Source organism: Xyrauchen texanus, chromosome 4 (assembly GCF_025860055.1).
Source record: "Xyrauchen texanus isolate HMW12.3.18 chromosome 4, RBS_HiC_50CHRs, whole genome shotgun sequence".
Lineage (NCBI taxonomy): Eukaryota > Metazoa > Chordata > Actinopteri > Cypriniformes > Catostomidae > Xyrauchen > Xyrauchen texanus.
Window position 1 is genome coordinate 34,581,521 of NC_068279.1, and position 14,845 is coordinate 34,596,365.

Below are 14,845 nucleotides of genomic sequence, written 5' to 3' on the forward strand. Positions count from 1 at the left end.
CCCCTCCCCCATTCCCCTCCTTTTCATGCCACTTGGTTTGTTCACCCACCCCACACCCCAAGCCACCTCATCGAGGTGAGGCGAGAAGGGGGGAAGGGCCAGAGGAGAAAGCATTCCTATTTTGGACGAGCCCCCTAACCGACTACTGGCAAAGGATGAAAGCGAGCAGTGGGTGGATGTGTACTAATCCGTCACCCCGGAGTGTGAGTGGCGGGCTGATCGGAGTTCTTACCTGCCGGTGCACAGCCAGGGTGGGGAGGACAGTGAGGGGAAACAAGGGAAGGGGAAAAGCTGAGGTATAGAGTGAAAAGGAACTGTGGGGATACATAAGGGATTATTCAGGGGCCAAGGCGCCTGCATCAACTGCCCCTGCATCTCCACTCATTCAATCGAGAGGCCCAAAACCTTGGGTCGGGGCAAAAGTCCATCACTCTTACTGAGAATATTGTTATGTTGGAGTAGACCTGGAGGGCTGATCAAATGTGCCATGTCTTGAACTAAAGTCTTTCAGTCTTCAATTAGTTGGACTATTTTAACATGTTTTTACTTTGAGATGTTCATGTCTAAACCCCAACACACAGTTACAATTTAGGTTAGGCTCTTTCAATCTCCAATCTCGAATGTTTATGACCATTCCACATTGTAACTTAAATGGATAATTTACACCAAAATTACCCTCATATTGTTCCAGACCAGTATGACTGACTTTCTTCTGTGGAACACAACAGGAGCTGTTAGACTGTCTGTATCCTCAGCCACCATTCAATTTCAATGTATAAAGAAAGTCAAAGGGGTTTGAAACAAAATGGGGGTGAGTAAATTATGACAGAATTTTCACTTTTGAACAGTCCCTTTGATGGTCAACAATTTATTTTAATATCAAACATAATAAGTTCGCCATCTGCCATTTACCAGAAATCTTAATGCATGAGACCTACCTTTACAAGACTGCCATCACACAAGATATCCTTGGGCTGGGTAGAATATATTTTATTAATTTATAGGGTTTGTTTATTGGTTCTTCATTAATGAAATGCATTCTGATATAGCCAATGTCTAATTATAGCATGCTTTTATCCTCTTCATGCATCATGCAACCTCACCTTGAAAAACACTTGTCCTATATACAAGGATAATATAAACCATAATCTCAAAAATTTGCATAATTTTATGCTAACCTGGGGCAATCTTGAGTGCTTTAGTAAACAATTTTATGAAAAGGTTTGAATAAACATTTACATTTTTATACACACACACACACACACACACACACACACACACACACACACACACACACACACACACACACACACACACACACATGTTGTGTTTCCATGTTTTATGGGGACTTTCCATAGACATAATGGTTTTTATACTGTACAAACTTTATATTCTATCCCCTAAACCTAACCCTACCCCTAAACCTAACCCTCACAGAAAACTTTCTGCATTTTTACATTTTCAAAAAACATAATTTAGTATGATTTATAAGCTGTTTTCCTCATGGGGACCGACAAAATGTCCCCACAAGGTCAAAAATTTCGGGTTTTACTATCCTTATGGGGACATTTGGTCCCCACAAAGTGATAAATACACGCACACACACACACACACACACACACACACACACATATATATATATATATATATATATATATATATATATATAATTTATGATAAAGCTGTTCTAATATCTGAAATCGGTTCCCAGCTTTGACCAATATGATGCTATGCTTGTTCTTCGTCATTTTCTGTGTCTCATTCAACCTTTAGTGACCTTTTTGATTTGACCATTGGGGAAAGTCCCCAGAAGGACATAGGTTCAGAAGGACATAGGTTCAGGCTTGTAAGGGCTTTCCCCATCACATCTCTGACCAGGCTTGTGTTCAAGCTTAAACAAGCTCCTAGATAGAAGGCCCTCATGGGGTTTTAACAAATACAGGACCTATTGTCTGTTCAGAGCAGTGACCGCAAACAAATTGTATATCTACTAACAACACGATCCTGGACTCAAGAGATTGGCCACATGCGGGGATGTCTGACTAATGAGATGGTAACTGAATTGGACCCGTCGAGAGACTGACAAAAGAGCAACATTTATACAGCAATGTAGTTCTGAATTATTTTAATGATATTTTGACAGAGGTTAAAAGACCATTTGACCATCTTTTTTAATCACAATTTTAAGAACAAAATGCTGAAATTGTAGAGTAAAAGGGTTAGTTCACCCAAAAATGTGAATCAAACATGATTTATCTAAAAAAACATAATATCGCTTTCTTTCCTTCCTCTTTGTAAGAAGAACAAACAGAGATGTTAGGCAGATGTTGGTTTCAGTCACTCTATGACTTCCAGTACATATTTTTTCCATACAATGAAAGTGAATGGTGACAATGGCTAACATTCTCCCTAACATCTCCTTTTGCATTCCATAGAAGAAAGAAAGTCATATGGTTTTGCAACATCATGAGAATGAGTAAATGGAAGAATTTTCATTTCTGGATGTACTTTCCATTTTACATATTGAAATCCTGGAAAACCAGTTTATGCTTTCAAATGGAAGAACTGCACAATGGAGTGTGTGATCGTATTCAGCTTCACATGAATACACTCAGCTATAAAACACATAACAATACTAATGAGTTGATAATTGTTTTTCTTTTGTGGTCCTCTCCACTGCAGTCCAAGTTCACCCCAATGGCAGGTCATGTCCTTCACAAAGGGAGTGTGTGACATTGACAGTGTTTCAGGCCAAAGGTCATATTAGTAGTGACCACTAAAGTGGCTGATGATGAACTGGTCAAACCCCCCATTCTGAGGGACCTTCCCCTCCCTTTCCACCCAAAATGAGCCATTTCAACAGTTTATCTATTGGCCCAGATCCATATGGAGGGCAGGGCTCGTAGTATAGATGACATCCCATAGGTCAAAGGTTAAATAATCAGGGCTGTTTACAGGGAGAGGAGTTACTGAACATTAATGAAATGCACCAGGTTAAGTAATTGATGAACATTAACATAGATTATCACCAAAAAAGACATGCTTGGATATGTCAGACTTAAGGACAAGGATAAAAACAGCATATATTTTCTGAGAAATGGTGATGTATGAATGGGATCTGTGTACAAATCTTTGTTACAGTTATTTATGTTATTTGTGTGGAATAATTTGAGAAAGCACATTTCTTTTTTAGAAGCAAGTATGATAAATTCTGCAACAATCCGTGGTTCCTTACATAAAATATGCATATGCTTAAATTCACATTTAACCTCATTTTAGCCCATTTCTAAAGCAAAAAGGGGTCTCAAGGGACATTTCCTAGGGGTCACTGCCCTGCCCCTGCTTCATGTCAGGCCTCCATCAGTCATTCTTTTCCACGTTCCCTATTGTCCCTCAAAGACTCCTCTAGTGTTTGACCCAGTGTGGGTTGGTGATGGGTGGAGGACAGACCTGTGGTGTCAGCCTGCCTTGATGCTTAAATTCTTGAAAGGCTCCCTGAGAATCTGCGTAACTGGGAGTGGTGGAGTTGACCAGGTCAGCATGTGGTTATTTTCCGGCTTGCTTCCCATTAAATGCCTTCAGAGCACAGGGTCTGTAATCAGTGCATTCAAGAGGGTGTCCCTTTAACTGCGTGTGTGTGTGTGAGCGTGTATTTATCACTTTGTGGGGACCAAATGTCCCCATAAGGATAGTAAAACCCGAACTTTTTGACCTTGTGGGGACATTTTGTCGGTCCCCATGAGGAAAACAGCTTATAAATCATACAAAATTATGTTTTTTGAAAATGTAAAAATGCAGAAAGTTTTCTGTGAGGGTTAGGTTTAGGGGTAGGGTTAGGTTTAGGGGATAGAATATAAAGTTTGTACAGTATAAAAACCATAATGTCTATGGAAAGTCCCCATAAAACATGGAAACACAACATGTGTGTGTGTGTGTGTGTGTAAAAGATTGAGAAAGATAGTAAGATAAATTATAAAAAGGATGGCCTGATGGTAATGTATGGTAAAATCGTAAAACTTTCAAATTTTGCAGGAACTAGATGAGATCACTGCAGTGGTTGTGTCATTGCTGCATGGTTGTCTCAGAATGGCTCATTTGTTCTGTGAACTGCAAGTGGCCAGTGAACAGTGGCACTCACATTAAACTACTGGAAACAACTAAACCAAAACAGAAATATGAACCTGTCTGGCTAGATAAATAAGAAAATAAATCTATATGATACTCAAGAAATAAATTTGTATCTATACAAGTTATAGTTTTTTTCACCTTCAAGACCACTGTAATTTATAACACACTTTCCTAAAGTGAATATTAAGCAGCCTATAAATCCATATCTAGACAAAACAACTAAATTATGTTTCATTGGTAATTTATTTGCTTTTTTTCTGTGTTAAAGTTGACGTGTGTAATTTCAGTGCCACTAGAAGTACCAAACAGAAGTGCAAAGATAACTTTTCAGACTAGAAGTTTCCATAACACTTCCCCGTCTTTCATTGGTCAGACAAAGATATAGGCTCACCTCCAAACTCACACTATTGTTTGAGCCAGTGTTGCTATGTAGGCTTGGTCAGGATGCTGAAACAGAAATATTTTTATAGCACCACAGAACCACAGTCTTGCGAATGACTTCTAGTTGTGCACATTAAATTGGAACAGGAGAAAGTATTTAAACTTACACACCTTAAACAAATTTTACATTTGATGCTTTGGTTATTAGAATCACATTTCAGGTAAAAGGGAATTTTTATTTGAAATGTTCACCCAGTTAAAATAAATGTCATACTCTTCCACATTTGTTTGGCTCTTCTGCATCAGTTCACAGTGTGCATCACAGCTGTCTTTGTCCAATAATAGATTCTTTCACTGTCAGCCATTTTCTCACTCAAGTCCTCCTCCCCTTCTCCTCTCCGTCTTTAGCATGAGCAGCCAAAGGAGGCAGATTTATCTGCATCACCCTGCCATGATGACAGAGTAAATATTCATCTAGACGCCCAAGGTTTTTCACACCATTACCAGGGCATTCACTGTTGGCCCTGCCGGTACAATCCATAAAGGGATTGTTTAGAATGAATTGAGCTCAAGTATAGTGAAGGGCATAGAGTTCTCCAACAAAAGTTCTAATGTAATTATTTAAATTTGAATTGTGTTCAATAGGATAAGTGGAGAAAAAAGCTAGGGTTGTTAAATGGGCTCTTACATTATTGACAGTTATTTAAAGATCAATGCAATCTATTGCTATGAGACCATAGTTTAACAGTGCTGTTTGAATATATAAAAGGTAAAATATTTACTTTTGATGGTTAGTTATTGAGTTATTATACAGTACTAGTGCATGACTGACATAATGAATGTGTGCAGTACATTATTTTGTGGTAGTTTCTGAAATGGCAACAAGATCAGTGCATTTCCCTTTCAGAACAGTCCCTTTTAAATCTTATGTTCTGTTGTAATTTACTTTACGTTCGTAATGTTGCTCTGTGTCCAGAGACCCCATTGCTCTGTGCTAAAAAATAAAATATTATTTTCCCTCCAGATTCTTTTTATACCTCGCATCTAATCAAAACACAGCAGCAGCAGCAGAAATTAGTGAGTCTGTAACGCTCTGTTTACAACACTTTTTAATGCACTTTTTAGAAAGTTGCCCCTGGACAGTAAAATGAATAATACAATAAAATAGATTAAAATTAACTATTTGCAGGTGTGAACTTTTGCATCTACGAGACAATTTTAGCATTGTCAAAATGAATTGCAATAATTGAAGTTTTATATCTGGGGTCTGTGAGGCCCCAAACATAAGTAATGTAAATATTTAATTTTGAGGAGTACATCTAAAGCATGATGTCAAGTTGAAATACTGTTTATAATCAGTTCTCATAATCTTTTGATAAAATAAAGTCATGGACAATATAGTTAAAACATTGTAATCAGATACTTCAGTGTTTAGTAAGTATTTACGAGCTATTAAAATGACCTAAAATGACGAAGATGAGGGTTAACCAGCATTGACTTCTTCAATGGTGGACTTAGATGCAGCAAAGTATTTGTCCTTATCAAGAATATATATATATATATATATATATATATATATATATATATATATATATATATATTAGATATTACAGCTGAACCTGGATTTAACACAAAATACAGGTTTAACTGTTATTTCTAAAAATGTTTTAGTTTGAGTCTTATACAAAGACAGTATATACAGATTTACCTTAATTGTTTTGATTTCATCCATAATATTTGTGTGGTGTTTGAATCTGTTTATTAATGTGTGTATGTGGGTTGCTCTATTGCTTTGTGTCATACTGGGAGCCCCTCCTGAGAGCTAGTGCACAACACTGGGGTGGGTGCAGCTGCAATGGCTTTCATCTCCTCAGGCACTTGGCAGGGAATCACAGTATACAGTATATAGAGTGTCCATGTGTGTGTTAGAGTGCAAGGAGCAAGGATGCAGTGTCTGTCATTTGAAGCTAATTAAGGGGGTCCAAAATATATATATATATATATATATATATTTCTGTACCTCACACCTCACAGCTGGTTATAACTAATAATCAGCATCAGATAGGAGAAAAAGGAAAACTGTTTATTTTTAATTTATCATTGGTAAGTGAAAAGAAAGTCAATCACTTGTTGAGGTGACTACATGTTTTGTAGATGTTAAAATATAAAAAATATACATAATCTGGAATTTCATGATGAAGAATATTGTTTTTATTATCATTTATCAACCTTGTGTTTAAATGTTATTAGTTTATTGAAGAGTACAGTATATTGTGGTAACCCTTTAAAATACGTTTCCATTCTTTATCATTAGAAAAATAATTAGGTACTGTATAATAAACTAACAATGAAAGTTATTGTAACAGCATTCATTAATCTTGGATAATGTTAATTTTAAAATATACTTTTGTTAATTGTTAGTTTGTGTTAACTAATGTAGTGAACATACATACTGTATGGAAACAAAAACAACTTTATTGTAAAGTGTTACCATAAAATCAAAGACTTTTGGGCATAATATAACAGGGATCTGCTGTCTTAAAAGATGACATGTTTTAATGTAAATATTTTATTTATAGTTCATAGACAAATATGGTTGTTCGTTTCAAGTGTTTCCAGTTTTCCTTGACTAGAAATGTCTATAAATATCTGGATGCAGTTTCCATGACCTTATTTGAGATACTTCATATAATATTTGTACTTGTACACACAGTCACACCGCTTGACCATTGAAATGACCTAGTGAAATAAAAATAAAAAAAGATTAGAATTGTTGAAAAAGTTCAAAGAAATGGCAAACAGTTTCAGCATCTAAAAGCACACACTTTCCAATATACAAAAACATACCTTCTTTTTTTTTTACTAAAAAACTTGATGTTGACAAAAAAGTTCATGTTCATGCACTCTTGAATTGAACATCTTCTCGGAGGTAATTTCTATAAGTAATCATAGGAACGAAGCTATGAAAAAAAAATCTGGCTTTCATGCAGAGGTACAGATATTTACTGACTGTGTCCATATATGAGGGACATTTTTGTAGTGTGTGTTCATCTCCTCTCCTGGAGAGTTTGTTTCAGTCGATCATCCACAACGACTCCCTTCTGTGCTACGTGTGGTGGAAAACACTCGTGTGACAATGGCCACATGAGAATCTCAGAGGCTGCCCATGGCTACACCTTTTGCTTGCTCGGATGCCGATTATGGTTGGGCTTAACATTTTAGCCCCTGTGGTGTGCCGCAAGGCAAGAAGTGATACCTGCAGTGGGAAGGTTTCGCCTCTGGGTCTCTACACTTTCCCTCTGCTTGGATGTAGCTCCCTCTTACTTCAGTGATAGGGCACTTATACAGCCTAATTTAGGCTTACCTATGACTTACAGATGACATCTCTATGAAAGTGCACTGATCTCAGAATAAAATTAAACATTTTGTTAAACATCAGCCAGCCCAGGGACCCCCTAATTTAAAAATGGTAACATTGCAATAACATTAACAGTAACAATTTCAGTAATAACATTAAAAAAAAAACATAATTTATGAATATTATTTCAAACAGAGAATTTTTAATTTTTTTTTGTTTTTTACAGACCCTCTGCAATGGACCCGTAGGAGCCTGTGGACCCTGACTGAAAATTCTGTGTCTAGGTGAAGATCTTACAGAGGCAAAAATCAAATAACAGTAGAAGTAGTTCAGATGTTTTCCTATCCATTACTTGCCAATTCTGAACCTGAGCAGTGACCGTAAGGTTAATTTAAAGCCTCTAGCATTTGTGTCAGCACTGTTAAGAATGCTCTAATCTAAGTTAAACTTGGTTGCGGGCATAAAGAAGCTTTTCTGCCTTCTAGACTTCTCTGTAGACTTTGCTGTATTCTTACTGCAGCTCTGATAGCCCTTGTCAGTTCTTTATGGTGAGAGTCCTTATTAGGGATGGCACTGCTCTCCCAGCTTATTCAGAGATGTGGGGGCTGGCTTGATCATAAATCACTGTGGTAAAAGGCCACAACAAAATGGCTCCCAGTCATGATTTGAGCTCAAGTCAGCACTCAAGGCCTGTTGTCTCAGGAAATATATGAAACTAAACAAAAGGGTCCATATCCTGAAAATTGCAAAATAATTACATTTGTATTAAATTATTGGGTTTAGCCCTTTAATAGCAATATTATTTAAAAACAATGTTCAATAAACAGTGACATTAATTATTAATAAATATTGAAATAATAATTCTTCTGTCATGTCATTAATTATCCTAACTGTTGGCTCTTTGTGGTTGCAAAGCATGGTGCATTCACATATTGTTTGAATTATTTTACAATGGCTTCAATTGTCAGAGCTATGTGTTTTATGCAATATAACAACATAATTCTGCACCTGTAATTTCCACTACTTGTAACTACTGTATACTACTACAAAAGATGAAAAAAAAAAAAAAAGGTGTGGATAAAATAACATTCTCCATTTTCAAATGTCCTATTGAACCAAACAGAACCAACTAACCAAAATACAATGACGTAAAAGCATGTTGCGTGCTCCTTTATCCGTTTTAGCAATATTTTAAACAATTTAAACATTGAACAGCATGACTTTTTTCATTTCTCCGACATACCACTCAATACAAACCTGGAGACACTTTATTCTCTCCCTTTACTAGGAAGCTTTTATCCTCAAGTAAGGCATACATGACAGTCGAATGTGACTGCGGCACAAGGCAGTAATGATTGCATGAAATTACAGAGGCTTCAGCAGCAGCACTCAGGTAGCTGGATCAGCTATCTCCCCTGCCTTACTTTCTCTCCCTTCCTGCCTCTCACAAGCTATTCAAAGGGAATGTATAACTGAATACAATATGGAGCGGGCGTCTTTCAAGGGCCAGAGCTAATGAGACGTTTTACCTTGAAATCAGAGCGAGAGAGGAGGAGACCCTGTTGAGCTGAGCTTGCATAGGGGGATCACAATTGGGCCTGGATCCTTCAGAGGAAGTGAGAGAGAGAGAGAGAGAGAGAGAGAGAGAGAGAGAGAGAGAGAGAGAGAGAGAGAGAGAGAGGGTGTGATCCATTCTACAGAGGAATAATTCTCTCAACGAGAGTGGATTATAACAGGTAAGGCATTTTCAAGCAACAAAGTGACCTCACAAAAGAAGATAGCTTGTTTGACGCTAACGTTGACCCACTTATTTTTTTATTTTGTTTGGGGTGACACCCATACATCAAAGTTAAGTCTCTAAGATTGGGTTTCAGGTGAATGCAACAATTACTCTCATTTGGAGGGGCACAAGCTGGAATGGGGTTGGCGTGAGGTGAGGAGAAGGGAAAGAAAAGGTACTCTTAACAGTTAGCAACACCAGCATGGATCAGAGAAACAAGTTATACAAGGACAGCGATGAAAGGGGACTAAAGATTTGTGTTCTGAGGGGTCCTCTTTTTAATCAGGGGCCCAAGAGATCGAAGCAGAGTGGTAGCCACAAACTAATGTCATGCTAATAAAAGGGTATGACAGTGTGAATGGTGGGTGCCGCTAGTTATCTACACGCTAATTAACGTGGTACCAGGAGCGAGATGGTTATTTGTGTAGTATTGAGGATTGAGGGGAGGTGGGGACACTGAAGTTTGGGGGAAGGGTAAAGACGAACAGATTAGGGCCTTCCATCTTTTGTCCAATTGTACTACTGCATACAAAGCCAAACAGGCAATCTATTATTTTTGATTGAAAGATGATGAGGGGAGTTATTTATTTTTCTTAATATAGTACACCAAGTAATGAGTGCTAATTAGAAGTAGCATGCTGTCATGGAGATCTAACATTTTATTTGTGAAAACACACATATTTGTGATTCAATTAATTTCTATACTTCACTATGATTTGATTAAAAAAGTTGATGTTAAAGACTTTAAAGTTATGACAGCAGTACTCATAAAAGATAACACCATGCGCCCAAAAATTCCTCCTATTCACTCAGGTTGTCTGTCCTTTTTCTGAGTTTTTGTATTAGTTTGACCCTGTGGCCCCTGAGTCTGATTTTAGAAGACCCTTGTGACCTCTGTCTGGCATAGTCCTCATCCCCTCTTTTCCCACAGACAATCCTGCAAACGGAACCACGACAAGAGGCTCAGCATATGACCCCAGGCATTTCCTATTGTCTGGAGTGGCGGGATAGGACGGGCCACAATTATTGTCACCATTGTAAGATGGGCGAGGTGTCTGAAAGACCAGACACATGGCAGTGTGACATGATCCCAACAACTCCTCGTGCCCTTTCCCACCAAACCACAATCTCCTATCAGACATAAGCTTTGCAAATGTTTTCTTGCAAGGTCTTTGTTAATATCAATGGCCAAATTTTGGCTCGAACTCTTAATGTCATGATGTTAAAGGGAAAAATCACCCAAAAATGTAGATTCTGCATCATTTATTGACCTTTGTTGTGTTCTAAACCTGTAAGACTTTGCTTCCTCCATGGAACACAAAATGTTATGCATATTGTTAGGGATTGAGAGCCTCAGTCTGAATTCACTTTCACTGAAAAACAAAGAGCTTTTTCCTCTTGTGCTCTACAAAAGAGAGAAAGTGATGCAGTTTCAATTTTCAGTGGATTAACCCTTTAACTGTCATTTTGTCAAGTATTTTGATTTGCTTGGCCAGGAGAGGGAAAATAGTTTGGAGTCTGTCAAAAATCTTGTATTGTATCAGAAATGGCCAAATACTATATATCACATAAAAGTGGCTTAAATGGTTTGCTTCCACAGCCATCCACATAATGAGTTTAGACGAAACACTATGTACATTTAATATGAGAAGAGCTATTTTTGCCAGGTGTCAGCTGTCAAATAATGAAAATATATTATCCACAAGTGTTGTACCATCTGCTTGTGCCACCCTTTAAATATAGTGTAAAAACTGTCAGTGTGTTTCCCTAAACTTTAAATTGACAGAATAATAATGGATAACACAGCACCAGAAGATGATGAGGTATGTAAAGCACTTAGTTAAAACAAGGTTTCTGTCATTCCTGGAGCTTGATCTAAAATTCTCATTCATCGCTTTTTTTTTTAGGACAGGAAGTTGCCGATGGCAGAATGTACCCTTATTTGATTTGTTGAAACTGACACTCTGTGAGCCATTTTTTATACAAAACAATTATGAAGTCAATTTATTTCACACATTAAAATGAAACTTACCCTCCAACTCCCTCATGCCAGTCCATGGAGAAGCTTTGTTGAATAATCTTGATGTACTATGTTACATGTTTTAGATTCAATGTGATGGTGACCGAGTTATACATGTTATTGCATAATTTTCTATCATTAATATGTACTAAACTGAAAACTTTATTTCATTGACTTTTGATAACAGTTAAAATATTTCAAAGCATTTAAAGCATTGACATTGTCAAACAATTCATGATTGCAAATGCATGTACATATAGAAGAATATTGTTCTGTTCTATACCTTTATGTCTTCTGTATACTGGACAAATAGTATATTTGATTTTAGTATAGAAATGGGATTACATTTATAATTGTAAACAAAAGCATACATCATACAATCTAAGACACACACAACAAATAAAATAAAATAAATTTAGTAAATTTATAAAAACAAATTTGATCACATTTGAATAAGTTTGAATAAATTAATCTTTTTTTACACATGCATTTCCTCCTCTTCTTAGGAGTTTTTTTTTTTTTATTTAATTTTATTATTATTATTTTATTTACTTAATTTAATCATATTAATTTAATATTTGATGCCAGGATGGATGACCTTTAAAACATTATTATAAATCAAGAAATGAATTACAAACATTAAAAGTCATTAAAAAGGTCATTTTAGGGAACTCAATAAGAGTTTGAGATTTGAAAGCAATGTGAATTCCTTATTAGGAGAAAAATCTGCATTTAAGAGGAAGCCCCATCTTGAGGGTACCATCTTAATTAAAGTGTTGCTAGGTAACAGTGGCAAACTGTTGGTAAATGGGCAGGGTTTAGTTAAGTGAGCAGGGGCGGCTCACACAATGGGAGCACATCACCTCTTTGCTGTATTGAAATATGTCCCTTACAAACTTAGAAAGTAATACAGCCTAACTCTTATTTCCCCTTTTTTCAGGCCTGCAAATAGAGGACAAAATATAAGTTTCTCACCTCCATTGGTGAATAATGGGAAATCAGCTCATGTGACCTACTGAGATACCATAGGCGGATCATGTATCCAGCCACTGCACCCTGGCAGCTGCCTCCAGTGGCAACACATTCCCGATAACAAATACATCTGTATCTATAGGATCATTGCTATGGCCACACATAAACCAAGAGCAGCTGCTGGAGACTATAGTCTTATCTGTGATTTAATGTAAATGTCATGTCTAATGAGCATGTTTTCTCCTTCCAGGATAGAGACACACTGATGAAATTATGGCTTAATTTACAGTCATGCATTGGCACCATAAACGTAATACTTACTAATCATATCTATCTAATAAGTTTCCCTTTTAAGAAATAATAGAACTGTATGGACTTTTCACTTTGAGCTTTCTTTTTCCATAGAGGAATAAATATATTTTCCCTATTAATTAATAAATTGACATACATCCAGTACTAACTCGATTTTGTGTATTTCTTCATTCTTGTTCAAACAGCAAAGATACTCTGTTTCATGTGGATGGTAGATAAGGCTTTTATCATCTTTAGTCATTGATTTTTAAGTAAGCTCTCGTTTTCTATACTCATTAATGAAATAATGCAAAATACTCACACTGTTCACATAATTGAGTACCTTTGGCAATAGTCCTGGTATGCTGGTTTCTGAATGGCAGTGTCCCATGGGTACTTCAACTGACTGGTTGCTGACCTATGCTGCCCTTGGACCGCTAGCCACAGTTCAATCAAGAGGCACATCAATGGCAACTGATGGCTAAAGAGGATTATAGCTCAGTGGACATAACAAATAATAGAGTGTATAGAATGTGCACAGCATTGTATGCTCTACTTTTATCATTTAATAAGAGAGCATATGGAACCACTCAAGTTCTAACAGAATATTAGCTTTTTGTGAATTATGATCAGTTTAAAAATTAAGACTCTATATTACAATAAAAAATATATATATTTATTATTATTTGGATATATTCATGAATAAATATATGGTAGCTCAATATTGCACTTACCCACAATCTTTAGTCAAAGATTCAAGTTTTACAAATAAATTAAAGTCAAACCTTATTTTTCTTGCTTCTACTCTATTCAGATTTTCTTTATTTACTTAGTTCTAAAGCTGAAGAGTGATACAGTCAAGATTTTAACAGCCTATGAAAAGTTTTAACTATACTGAAACGTTTGTTTCATGTTTAAAAAGTTTAAATGTTGAATCGTATCCATATATTAAAAATCAAAAATTAAATATTGGCTAGTAGCATAATTGTCATGTAAAACGAATCATTATGTCTCAGCAGATCTCAGGCTTTCATACATAAAAGGCAAGCTTGTTATTACATGCTGCTTTCACTAGGGGGCAGTCACTTCTGTTCAAACGCACTGATGTGAGTTTATCTCCTGTATTTTTCTGGTTGATTTAATTGCATTATAACGGACACTATAAGCACCCTACCAAATTTGTAAATAACATATTACAGGAAAAAAATAAAAAATAATAATAAATAAATATATTTATATACAGTACTGTGCAAAAGTTTTAGGCACTTGTGAAAAATGTTGCATAGTGAGGATGTCTTCAAATATAGTGACAAATAGTTTTCATTTATCACTTAATGTCATACAAAGTCCAATAAACATAAAAAATATCAAATCAATATTTGGTGTGAACACCTTTGCCTTTAAAAACAATTATTCTAGGTACACCTGGACAGTTTTTCTTGTTGGCAGATAGGATATTCCAAGCTTCTTCACCCCAGTTCTTCTATCTATTTAGGCTGTCTCAATTGCTTCTGTCTCTTCTTGTAATCCCAGAATGACACGATGTTCAGTGGGGGGCTTTGTGGGGACCATGACTTCTGTTGCAGGGCTCCCTGTTCTTCTATTCTAATCGCAAAAGGAATGTCTAACATTTATATTTCCTATAGACAAATGCTTTTGTGAAACATCTTATGTGCCTAAGAATTTTGCACAGTACTGTATGTATACATGTATAATAAATATATCAGACCACGAGGCAGAGACTGTATCCCTCTCCTTTAATCGTGATTAATTTATCTAAAAGCAAATAAATGTGTGTTATTCCAAGTTACGGAATGTTCAAGTTGTCTTTGAAAATGGACTTTCTGCGCGAAATAAAAGCGTCCAGGTACTTTACCGTCCAAGCGTCCGTGTTCGGTCTATTCATTTCTGGACA